Consider the following 13,903-nt stretch of genomic DNA (forward strand, 5'->3'; position numbering starts at 1 on the left):
AAAACAGACAGTGCTGATGGTATAGTCACATGTCTGGGGATATGAAAGTTTTGATAGTGATTTATTTTTGAGGGAGGCAAATATTACACAAGCTGTTCAAGTACCAGTTTGAGGGTAAATACCACTTAGAAAGTTGCTAAAGGCAGTCTCATGATAGTGACATGAATGATACAGTGATATTAATAGCAGGTCCTTGGGCCCTTTTTCATTACAAGTTGAAAATAAGCAAACACTTGAATTTCTGGTGTCTTATGAACTACCAACTGACTGCTGTAATCCTCTATAAAGCTGATATAGATCATTGCCCTAAGGATCTGCAGGATCTGTTAATAGAACATAGTGGAAGAGAATAATTTCATTCTTCTTAAGATTTATGCTCATCTTTTCATTCAAAATAAAATAAAAACCTTTGACTGTTTTAAGGATGTTGTATGCCCTTTATGTTTAAAGGTCAGGATATTCGCTTGGATGAGAGGATTCAAAAAAGTTTTCAGACAACACTGAAAAATCTCAATCAAAAATTCTTCTATCTGCAGGTCAGGACCTTCAGCAAGCATCCTGAGATTTTCACCAACATGAGAAACGATGCAATACAACAAAAAATGTTCTAACATGGGATGGGGTCACAATTACTTCTTTCTGAGTATATTTTTTGTGTCTCCACTCTGATCTATTTTTGCCAAGACAGTTTCAGAAGACCTCTAAAAGTTACAGATAATAAATGTTTCCTGGCAAGAACTTTTTTCTTTCAAATGAAATAAAGCAAAACATCTCTATCACATGAATTCATAGTCCAGACGGAAACAACTCTGAACATATTTAACAGCAAGGTGGTTATACCTCCATTCATTTCAGTTTTGATTAATCAGGTCACTGAATCAATTTTAGACGAGTCAAGAAACAGAGCTATATAATTTTCTTCTATTAATATTTTCAAAATGCTTTATGAAGCATTTCTGATCATATGTGCTTGTGAGAAGAAAAGTATCCTGTATTTATAGGTGATTGTGTCACTCCAATTTATAGAAGGGAGAGGAGGTTCTTTTAATACATGTATACTTGATGGCAAGATTAAGACACAATGGGTCAAACATTAGCCTAACCAGTTTATAACAAATCCTAGTCATTCAGGGAGATGGAGAAGGGAAGAAGGGTGATAGAAAAGACAGGAAATGGAAGCAAGGAGTCTCTTTAGGAAAAAAAAGAGGGAGATAGTCACCACCATGGGTTTAGCGTGGTTTATAGTTCAGTCACTGATCTTCAGTAGTGGTGAATCTTTGGGCATTGTTGTTCGGTTGACAATGATGACAGTGACCACGGAGAGAATGGTGACAATGGCGATGCCTTCCAATGGCAGTACAAACTTATAAATAAGTCCAAAGTGACTCAAGAGTCAGCTCTTTTTAGAGTGACAGCTTCTGGCTTTTGGATCTCAGCAGGAACTCCTTTTGTTCCTATCTTTTGGGCCATTCCAGCAGGTAAGAGGAAGTACGGAGGTGCCAACTTGTATCTTGCCTTCACAGGATAAAATGGTATCATACCCCAGTCTCCCATAGCAAGCTGGAGTTATTTTGTTCACAGGCCAGTAAACGGTCCTAAGCACTCTCTTCTGAAGGCAAACAGCTCTGGAGGATCATAGAATTGTAGAATCACCAAGGTTGGAAAAGACCCACAGGATCACTCAGTTCAACCATCCACCGATCAACAATAGCTCTCATTAAACCATGTCCCTCAATACAACATCCAAACATTCCTTGAACACCACCAGAGTTGGTGACTCCATCACCTCCCTGGGCAGCCCATTCCAGTGCCTGACCACTCTTTCAGAGAAGTAGTATTTCCTAACATCCATCCTGAATCTCCCCTGGCGCAGCTTGAAGCCATTCCCTCTAATCTTATCACTAGTTACATGAGAGAAGAGGCCAACACTCAGCTCACTACAATCTCCCTTTAGGTAGTTAAAGAGAGCCTCCTCATCTCCAGACTGAACATTTCCAGTTCCTTCGGCCATTCCTCAGTGAAAGAAATGCTTTCAAATGTATAATTGTCCGCATAGTAATGCCAACTGCCACATGATAACAACCACCTGTCATCTCCTGTGTAAGTCAGTCTTATCACAAGAAATGTCTCAGAAAGCAAGCTTTGAGCCAAAAACAAAGAAGGGATCAGACAATTATGGGATAGCAACTTTATTCCCAAAACATCTCAGGAGATCAAGCTACCAAAGAAGACCAACACATCCAGTTTCCCTGCTTTCATGTACCATAATTTGAATTTAATTTATGCATAATTTATTACCTGTGAATGCAGTTCTGTTCTGGAACACGTGTTCTGAAACACTGTGAAAATGAAAGGTGAAAATTTTATGAACTATTTAATGATCTTTTCTCTGATCTTCCAAAGCAGCTATGCATTTCACTTGGTAGACTTAGGATGATCAGTATATTTCAGCTGAAGAATAACTAAGCAGCCCATTCTGTGTTTGCCACCTGGATACTTGCAGTCTTAAGGGAAAACCAAGGGAATCAATCAATCAATCAAGGGAAATGAAGACGATTCAAGAAACAAATTTCTGGAAGTTGTTTTCAAAAATATTAGATAGGAATAAGGTTGTGCAGGTATTTTCCGTAAGGCATATGTATTATAATTATAATTTTATAGAGCTATCTTACTTTCTCTGTTCAAGGACAATCAAGAATGAGGATCACTAATACAGTGTCCAGAAGTTTTAAAGTGACAAATAAAAGAAATTTCAGAATTTACCAATAAAACTTATACTGTTTTAAGTAAAAAGACAAGAATTATGGAAATATTTAAATGAACAAAAAGTAAACTACAACACACTAACAAAAGAAGACTTGCCTTCACTACCATATATTTTTCAGACACATATTATAAACATCCTAAGATTTTCTTCAAAGTTAAAAACAATTAGTGACCTTATTGTCTTCCAGTTAGGAATGACCAGCTTATTCCTGAATGGCTTTACAAAAGTAGATTAACAAATTACATGAACAAATCCTTGTAGATTGGGTACCTGAATTCATAAGCCAACAAATATTATAGAAAGAATAAACCGTGTCTCAAGATTTTCCAGTGAGTGTGCTTAAGTAGAGAAATGAGGCAACTCAATTCCTTTACTTGTAGATAGACAAAATTTTTTTTTGCAAGAAATGGTAATATTGTACTCCAGAGATCTCTCTACCATATGAAGCACTTACCATAATCTGGAAAAGGATGTATCAAACCAATCAAATATGGATCTAACAAAGAGACATATTGGCACATAAAATCAGAGCTACTGACAATCTTTCGACAATCTTATTTTTTCTTTAGGCCTTTAGCAGTGAGTATAAACTTACAGTGGCATGTCTCTGCCTTGACATAACGGATAAATCAGACTAAAATATAAATATATTAGGTTTGGATTTAAAAAAAAAATGCTTATTTTTTTCCCCAATAATATTTCATAAATTGGATCGTCAGCTTGCTGCATAAGCCAAAGAAAAATATTTTTGTAGTATCATCTCATGACACACAATATAAATTCTGCACAACTTCAAGCAATAAAGTTATCTTTTTTCTAATGTGTATCTTTCTCCATTTCAGATTTTCTTGCTCTTAGATGAGCTTCAATAGTACTTTGCTACATATACAGCAGCCTTACAGGATATAAGAGATTTGCCTTTTTTTAGTCAGGGACAAAAGAAAACTAGAAGAAGGCAACAAATATAAAAGGAGTGAAAATGTATACATTAAAAATATCTGATTCTTTATTATGATTGTTAAGATATTAATGTTGATTGGGTTCTTCTTGATTTATTCCTTCAAGATATTTTCCTTAATATTTTTCTAGAATCCTAGAATACTTCAGCCTTTGCAATCTACAATTTTGATCATTTGAGGTTACCATAATCTGAGACAACTACTCTGTCAGATCTCCAGATGCTTTACTGTGAGGACTATTGCAGATACACACAACAAATGAAATGATGAATCTGCATGGCTTGATTAAAATCTTGATTATAGTGGAGTAGTAGGAAAAGCTTAATTTCCTTGTTTTTTTTTTTTTTTTCCCGATCAACTATTCTACAAAATGTTCTAAAGGTAAATTTTTTGTCATGTGGATCATGCTCTCTTGTAGTTCATGATTAATGGTAATTATTCTTTCAATCTAGGATTTATATTTGGTGCCCATTTATATAAATATGTTTGTGTGAGTATCTTCATAAATACAGTTTGTCATTGCAATCAGAATTTCTAATTTCCTGTTGCACAGGAACACTTAAGAGTGAAACACTTCAGCCAAAAGTATATGCAGACCACTGTAAAAAAAAAAAAAAGTAACTTCAACTATTGTTTCTCCATACCCAAATTCTATGGCCAGCTTCTGATGAATTGCTGTACTTGCAGCTGTAATGTTGTAGGGTGAAAAAAAGGCATGTGGAGTTAAAAAAAGAAAAAAAAAGAAAAAAAAGAAAAAAAAAAGATGGACTGAATTGGCACTGGAACTCTTGTTTCACTGGGAGATGAAAAGAATATGACAAGACAGATTTAAGGATACTCTTTGTTCCTGTTAACTAGACACGTATCAGATGAGACTGAAATTACAGAGAAGATGAAAAAGAGATATGAGTCAGTTAAACTTTAAAAGGTTACCATAGTGGCTAAATTATCTGTACTGACTGTTAACATCTCACACAAGGATTGTGCATGATTGTATGTGCCTTTTGCTACATATATACAAAAGCTGGTTCTTGCTTTCTTCTCAGTGGCCCTCTAGTAATAACTAGGGGGTTAGGTGAGAGAGGGGAGGGAAGAAAGGGCTCCTTAATCTGTTTGGCAAAATGCATCTTGGCCACAAGCCTCTAAAGAATCTTAGAGCTCATAGTCAAACAAAAAATGGCATCTATTGTTATACAAACATCTCAACATACTAGTCAAAAAGTTTACATGGTAACCTGGCAAGAGCAAGTAACAAGATAGCTATCCTTGCTTTACAATTAAAAAATAATAGATCTGTGAAAATAGTGAGATTCACAGGTATTTTTCATTATGTAAACTGTTAGCTAAATGTGAGCAACCAATCAATATCTTAAAATAGTTCAGACTGCGTAAGTATCAAAAAACGGTTTTATTATGATTAGGGATCTCTAGATCCATAGTTGCTTGTGCTTAGATATTTCAGAGACCAGATAAGCTTCGGATTTTTAGATGAACCACTAGCACACAAAACAAGAGAGTTTCATTATACTTCTACTGTAAAAGATTAATGGACAAAAGAAAAAAAGTCAAAGATAGGGTAGATTCAGACAACTGAATGTTCTTAACAGTGAGAGTCTTGCTGTGATACAAAATGACAAAGTGTAACACTTAAAGCATATCATCCCAAGAAAAATACAGCTTTCTGATACCAGTCAGTCATAAATTGCTTTTAAAATCAGAGAATAAAATTTTAGAAAACAGAAGGGCACAAAAGGGAAAGAAAGAATGGGGAAGAGTTAAGAAGCATAGATGAGAAAAAAACAAGGTTTGTGTCTCCCACACTCCAGTTAAACTCTCCAGGTGGACTGAGTTGTAACAAAGGATTTCATCCTCTCAAAATTTGAGTCTATGAAGAATAGAGGGCATAACTTTAGCCATGTCTTTTACATAAATAGTCAGCCTGTGAATGTCCCCTGACCCTTAGTGCAAATCAAGCATTAAAAGATAAAATTTAGTCAGACATGGATATACCCCATTTCAGAAATTTAGTTGCATAAAGGTCATGCAACATTACAAAAATGAAATTGGGAAATTCTGAAACCTTTGAAGCTATGAAAAGATTTAAGGACCAGGATCTATACTTTGTATTTAAACATCTAAAATGGTAATCATCAGTGAAAACGTTTGCCTCAGTAGTCTTATCTCTGTCTTATTTTAAGATATCTGAAATGTTCAAGATAAATAAATTCTAGCACTCTCCTTTAGGGTGCTGTGATCTTTGAAAATATGTTTACATATTCATTTGAATTGATTTCACCATCTGTTCAGATATGAGTGGCTGCTAAATGATGATCTGCATAATGACGCTTACAGTTTCCTTCACATGTTTGAAACTTTCCTTACAAAACCCTTTTTGGCTGCAGCTCTATAAACCAGTAGTCACTCTTTGAGGAGTTGAAAAACTTTTTAAAACTGATTTTGTAACCTATAAAAGCTCCGAAAAATAATGAGTACGTAGTACAGTTAATCTAGCTTATATTCAATGCATTTCTATAGCAGTGAAAAACCTAAGAAGATATCTTCTTTCACTTGAATTAAGACTTTCAAGATCTCACACTTACATGAACTATTATAGACAATACAAAAAAGTGTTTATATCTAAACTGAGTGTAGGAGTACTATTTGCAGATTCGAGAATTGTTTAACTTCAATAAAATAATGACCTGAGATGTCCTTGAATGGATTTTATCAACTGAGAAGCAGAGTAAGTTATCGACCTGTCATATATTAGAACATTAGTCAGGTAATGACAGCCAATGACTAAGGTATGTTACTCTGACATTTAATTCAGATATTCTATGACTGGTGGGTCAAAATTTAATTTTGTAATCTTCTGCCCTTTAATATGGAAACATTACTTTCCAGTGATTTAACTTAAGTACGAGATGCAAAAAATATATATTTGGATCGGAGCACCACCAGACAGTTTTAAGTGGTTCAGCTCTGGTTGCCTAGTTCTAATTTTACATTCAGTCACATATAACTAATTTCCATTTCTGAAGTTTTAAAGCAAGCTGAAGCCCTCTGGGCATACTCTTTCAAACACATCTTTTCTTTCCTTTTGCCTCAACTACGCGTTGCTCTAGATTCACGATCAGATTTTATTACGAGAGCTTTTGTTTCCAAATACTTAATTTGTGAGAAAATATTCTGGTCTTTGTTGATGAGTGGACAGGGCATTTACATTTCCTACATTTCCTAACAAAAATACTGAGCAAAGAAGTTTCCTCCTGTACTAAATGGGCAGCTTTGAAAAGCTTAACAGAGCTTCAAGCGATTGTTGAGAATGCAAGAAAAAATGAAAATGTGCCAGGGAGCAGCAGGAAGATTTATCTCCAGATTTCATGAAAGCATTAGTCAATATGGGTTTTCACTATCTCCATGAAAAGTTTTACACTTTCTTCAGCTTAGCAACTCATTCACACCTTTGTTCCACGCTGAAGTCAATGTAGGCACTGATTGGTATTTGTTTTGTATTTTCTTCCTGATTTAGTTCATCAGTTACCAATCAACAAATGATGAAAGCCTGATGTGAAGAATACCAATTCTTTCAGGAAATGTTTGTCATTTTAGTTTAGGTGGGGACTGTCAAGATCTAAGTAAAACTCAAAATTAAAAAAAATATTCTGAATTGATTTCTACATTGCAATCAATCACTCTTGACAGAATGGGTTTTTACGAGTTGATACCATTTTTGCAAGCAAATGGCTTGAACATGACAAAACCTTCATTATTTACCTTATAAGGCAGAAGACATTGCTGTGTCCCTTTGGAAACACCAACCTGCCAGCCGCCAAGAAAATTTTGTCTGGGTGAAGACTATAAAAAATGGTCAATGGCTTATTAAACTGGTCATTGACAGGAGCAAAATCACTTCAGGCTTACAAGGGTGTAAAATAAATAACAGGAAATCTGTCATTTATATTGTGCACCTTTTGGATCTCTAAAGGTTTTTCACAGGGAAAGTCTTGACAAGTTTATTGTCTGAGTCTGACCAAACAAGAAATTTAGGAGCCCATTACAGTACAGGGCATAACTGGCAGGGTTTTGGTAGTGGAAAAGGAATAGGAATGGCCTGTGCATGAGTTCAATCAGGGTCTGAACTGTGCTGAACACAGTGGCTTCCATCTGGCTCTGGACAGCACAGATCACTGTGCAGCAGAACAATTAGATAAGCTTATGGTGTCTCTGCGAAGGCATTTAAGAAGGGACATTAAATGCTGAGAAAACAATCCCAGAGCAGGAGGGATAGACAGGAAGACACACAAAGGAGGGATAAGAGCAGGAAAGACACTGGAAAACAGAGCAAAAAATATCATTAGAGTAGGAGCAAGACAAGTAAGAAGAAAACCAGGACAGGAAGGACAGCAGAACAGGAAAATCACTGAAGGAAAGCTAGCAGCCCCAAGTAGGGCAGGAGCAAAACAGCCAGTTGAGCAGGGACAAATTGGAAACTCAGGATGAGGAACGATGTTGGAGCAGCAGGAAGCACAAGGCACTGATCTTCATCACCACTCTGATAGGCCTGAGTACAGCCTGCATCAAGGGAGTGAGCAGCCAGGAAAGAGGGGAGGAGAGTGGCCTGGAGGGAACCTGAAGTGATATCCATAAATGTTTGTTTATTTTTTAGCAGGAGAATCAGTAATGTTAATTAGCAATATACTATGTTGATTTAATTTCCTTGGCTTAAAACTAGCTAGAAGAGAATTACTCAGAGAGAAGATTCTGTACTTAAATTTTGTTTGAAAAGAGTAGAAACAATTAAGAAGGGCTTTTGCCTTGACTATCAACTTAGATGAATATCACTTGCTAAGTAGGTATACTTCTACAGTTATTTCAAGATCAAGCAACTAAGGGATAATTATTGTAATACTTAATTTGTGAAATATGTTCAATGACTCTTTGATCTGATTTAATCAAGCTGTTAGAAGGAGAAAGGATTTTCATTAAAAAAAAATATTCTACATTCTCTCTAGTTATTCTCAAATATATGCCTGAATAAAAGTAAAAGAATGAGGACTAAATTTCACTGTGCTTGTATAAATGCTGAAATTGACTTAGAGACCATGACATTTACCATGCTGTATACATGTAGTCAAAAAAGTTAAGTAGTTAACTAAACATGTGAGTTTAAAGTAGATTACTTAAACTTATGTACAAACCGTATGAACATGTTCATTCTAAATATAAGTGGCATAACTGATTTGGTGCAGTTCACTTCAAAACACATTAATCTGAATTAAAACCCTGTGGTTCTGAATAACCATCTCTACACAGTGGTTTAGTGTAATTTAATTAATATAATGAAAGCACTAACCCGTAATAACTTTGGAACATCTTTACACATCTTTTGTGAAGAGATAACTATGCATCTCTTTCAGACTATTTGAGATTAATTATAAATAAAAATTGTTCAGTGAAAATTTGTGTAAAAGGTGTAAAACTGATCTAGCTAGGGCGTAAATCAAGATTGAAAATATTATTACAGTGTTTGAAATTCAGAAATACCTTGTGAGTTCTCTTAGCAAAGGTCAACAGTGTAGCTAAAAAGAAAATAAATTGTTCCTTCATGTACTTCTAGAAAGAATTAAGAGAAGCTGACAAGGCAAGACTCAGAAGAGATATACTGCTGATTCATTAAGCCAAATATATTACATGGGAACATGTGACTTTTGCCCACTTGTTCAGGGTAATTATTTACATAAGATGAACCAGAACAGCAACCAAACTTAGAATTTAGAGTCCTTGCTGGAATTTAGAAGAACAGATTTGAAGTTCTAAGTATGGTTTGAGTAGAATGGGAATTTGTTCCTGGAAACAGTGAATAGTTACATCCTTCCTTGTGAAAACAACAAGGAAACAAGCCAACAAACAAGTTTAGTGGTCTTTTGTTGTTGTTGTTTTCTTTCTTTTTTTCTTTCTTTTTAAATAGAGTTTTTCAAAATCTCAAAAACATTCATTTCCTTCTTAGTCAATCCTGCGTATCTGTTTACCTGTGGCAATTAATACAATTTCTGTCTTCAGAATCTTTGGTCAGGCCCCTTGATAATCAGTGGCTTAACAAATAATTTGACAAGTAGATAAGACTTCTTGTTTGTGTATGTTGCACTTCTAAAAATCTGTCTGAAGCAGTAGAAATAAAACAGGTAGTGATTATTCAGATCAATCGCTATAACACAGCAGAGAGCTGTGAACCACACTTTTGTTTTTCTTTAATTGCAGTTTAGTTTGCTGGAAAAATGACTTCAGTTAAACTCTGGAAATGAAGGTCATTTATCTTCACTTGTATTTGTCATACAGAACAAAATTGGCAGCACTAAGCTTCCCAAAAGAACAGGCAGAAACAGTATGACCTCTGCATGCATACAAAGAACAAGTTAAATACTTAGGAATTCTCTGATCTTAGCCCAAAGGTAACTTCTCTTTAATAATCAAACTCAATTATTTCGGAAGCTTTCAGTTGTGATGATGCAGCAGGACACATCAACTTTTTTCTTGCTTCTTTAACAAAAAAAAAAAACAAAAAAAAAAACAACAAAAAAAAAAACAACAAAAAAAAAACAAATTGAGAACGATATCTTTATAAAGGTATTGCTCTGTTAATAATGAATTCTAGAAGGGTAATAAAGCACTTTTCCTCCCGTAGAATTCAGTGGAGATCAGTAATACCATATCACAAAGCAGGGTACATCCATAAAATTGTAAATTTAACATATACCTTCATATTTGTAATGTAACTTAAAATTTCATTGCAGCTCCCATTTTGTATAGATTTCTGCTTAGGATTCTGATTAACCCTCTTCAAAAAATCTAAGCTATGGCAAAACAAACAAACAAACAAAACCATCAAAATCAGTTACTGACAAATAAATTGTCTTGTTTTCACATTTTGTTCTTTCAATTTCCATGGGGAGTGGTGAATGAAAAAGATATGATGGAGGAAAAAAATGCAAGAGATATATAGAGAGAGAAGTTAAATAATTCTACTCATCCACAAATTTCAGTGAAATGGAAATTAGTTCAAGCAGCTATGTTCATGTCCAAAGCTGTAAGGATGAAAATTTTGGAACTTGGAGAAGCCTAGTTACAGACTTTTACTCCAACATCCTTAAATGTAAAGCTGCTCGTGTCTGTACTTAGTTAGTTTTTAGATCATTGAAAAAAAAACCCAAACCCAACCACTCTAAATTATAAGTGCTATGTTGTAGTAAAGGTTTAGTTCAGGTTAATTTATAAAAAATTATTACAAATATTCAGAGTACAGCAGTTCAGTATTAAAGATTTACATAGGCTATCATAATTCAGTACCATTTGAGAGTTTGAATCTCTGCATTAATTTGTAGATTTTCAATGACCAGAATCTTATTTCAAATTCGCATTAAAAAAGGCTATCTGCTTTTTATTCTGTATAACTTCTTTAATGATTTCTCCTGCTAACTGAAGCCTGAAGGCAGAAATACGATTTCAGAAGCTGCCAGTAAAAACTTCAAAAATTTCTTACATATTTTGCAGAAATCCTTTACAGAAATTGATTATTTGGACGTATAAGAAAGGATGTAAGGAACTACTAGATGATCTTCAAGGTGTTTTGTAGCCTAGATGACTCTGTGATTCTGATTAACATGTTGGAATAGTAATATTTAAAAAATAATAATAATAAATGAAGAAAATTACAAGAAATTGTTTCTTGGGATGAGAGAATAAAAAACAGTTTCTTGGTAACCAAACTGATGAGATTGTGAATGAACTAATGATTAAAAATACAAGGATTTTAGGAATTCTTGAAAAATCTAAAAGAGTTATTTTGTCCAATTCTCTTTGTTCAGGTTGCACTCCAAAACTGTGATGCCAGAAGCAAAATTAAGAATGAAACTTTAAGTTTCACTTCTATACCTAGTAAGGTTAAATCTTGATTAAAGAAAGCCTCACTTTAAGTTAGCAGTATTTCCTCTGCTTGCTCTCCAGCAGTCTTTCTAGTACTGAGACCTTTTCATATCTGCAAACATTTTGGGGATATTAGCGCTGTTTATTAGATGGGAAAGACTGAAGTACATCAATTCAAGCCTAAGATATCCTTCAAGTAATAAGTGACCAACCAATAATAAAATACTTTGTAAAATCCTTCCAAAGGCAACAGCCCATGAGCAGCTCTAGGAAAAAAGTGCGCCTCCTTTCAATACTTACTTTAAAGCTTATATAAAAAATCAGAAACAGTGATCTACAGATAGTGACTCTACAGAGACTATTTCAGATAAAGATCATCTTGGGTATCTGAATAGGCTCAAAGTGATTCAGATTTTAGCAGCAAGTACATTTCATGACTGACAGCTGTATTTAAAGACTTTAAGGAAGGACACCTTACTCTTTTTTAGTACGAAGTTTTGGATTCACTGGAACAGGCTGCCCAGGGGGGTGGTGGAGTCTCCTTCTCTGGAGATGTTCAAGACCTGCCTGGATGCCTACCTGTGCGACCTGCTGTAGGGAACCTGCTTTGGCAGGGGGGTTGGACTCCCTTCCAACCCCTACAATTCTGTGATTCTGTGATTTTTACCGATCAAAATTTTCAAATAAAATGGCTTGGCACCTTTTCACAGCAAGATATCAAAGCCTCCAGTTTTTATGGTTCATTAGAACTCTCTCCTGTCTGAGGGATTCACTGTAAATGAATCTAAACTTTCCTCTTGTATGGGCAACTGAGGTTTTTGGTAGCTGAAAAACGAAAAAGAACACTACTCAGTTTTATATCATGCTGGTGAGAAAAGGGTCTGAAAAATTTGTCCCTCAAAAGATCTGTATTTTCCTTAGCACATGTAAATTAAAAAAGAACCAAAAGAAATGAGAGACTTTAGTCAGTCCTGCCCTTTCTATATGCACAGTAGCGTATATACTGTGGTGCTTTGAACAAGGTTGTGCCCCACATACATTGAGTAGGTGGGCATCTAGGCAATACCAATATTTTTTAATTCTTTTTCCTTGTTTTTAATTCTTTTTCCTTGCTTGACCGAAATGGTAAATAAGGGAATAGAAAAGAATTGTTAGCAGAAAGATTTGGGCTGCTTTAAAGCAAAAGAGTAGATCTACTGCCACAGATTCAGTAGAACAAGATGTTTGTTTTTTTTTTAACCATCACTTCTTATGCCTTACATGGGCTTAAGCACATGGCCAATTTTCTCCAGGAATAACAGAGTACATCAGCTGATCTCTGCCAGAATTAACATCCTTCACCCTATCTTGCAAATTTATCGAAGTTGAACAAAATAAACGTAAATGTCTCCACAGTTCATGTGATTTGTTTAGAGATATTACTTAGGAGATAAAAGAATTATAAACATACCTCAAAGAAAATTCAGACTCAGAAAGAAATAGTCATGCTAGCTGGCATAGGATTTTTTCAGACCATCACAGCTGGGGGATACTTTCCATTTTGATAGATATCGTCTGGCAGAAAACAAACAAACAAAAACGAAATTAGAGATTTCCAAATAAATTAAATTGTTCAAGAAATATAACTGTTATCCATTGCAAATCCACAGCAGTACAGTCAGACTTTGCTCTCATTCCTCTGAATTTGGCATCTGCTAGTTACTCATTCTGAGGATGATGGATGAGAACGAAAACAGACTATTATTTGTACAACTTGTATAAGGGACATACTTCTACAAACTCAAGTCTTTGCTTGAGTTAGGTCAGCAGGTTTAGTGCCAGTCTGCCAATGAATGCAGTGCAAGCTTTACACCAAAGTGAAGGAGTAATATCCTGCTCTTCCCCTGTCCTCATGCTTTCCCTGATACAAGCATTTTCAAAGGAATGACAACTTACAGGAAGGAGTCTTGCGTCTCAGGTGGCAGCTGATTATCTTTGTTAACATTTGAAGAGAAACGTGCCACATAGGAACATGGAAAGGGTCTGAATTTTGTTTCATCTCTGTTCAAAATCTCTCTGCAATCAAGGCACTGAGCTGTGAGTTCAGTAATCCTTGTAAATTCACAGCCATTAATAACAGAAATTAGTGAAATATTGTTGCTCTGAATTTCAAATATTTTCAAATATTTGCTTTCAAATATTTTTACAAGTCCGTTGGTGAGCAAGGACTAGCAAGGGGATGCTTATTGTTCCTGACAGCAGCTGCTGTGTCTGG

At 35.1% G+C, this 13,903-nt stretch overlaps 1 long non-coding RNA gene across 1 annotated transcript; it reads right to left on the reverse strand.

The window, feature by feature from the left end:
• Positions 1-1,547: 1,547 nt before the first annotated feature.
• Positions 1,548-13,205, reverse strand: LOC125690681 (uncharacterized). Its single transcript, XR_007375735.1, has 3 exons — positions 13,100-13,205; positions 2,299-2,339; positions 1,548-1,625 (listed from the first exon to the last, which is right to left on the reverse strand). It is a non-coding gene; the product is annotated as an uncharacterized LOC125690681 (long non-coding RNA).
• Between the last annotated feature and the right edge of the window lie 698 nt (positions 13,206-13,903).

The sequence above is a fragment of the Lagopus muta genome, chromosome 3 (genome assembly GCF_023343835.1).
Source record: "Lagopus muta isolate bLagMut1 chromosome 3, bLagMut1 primary, whole genome shotgun sequence".
NCBI lineage: Eukaryota > Metazoa > Chordata > Aves > Galliformes > Phasianidae > Lagopus > Lagopus muta.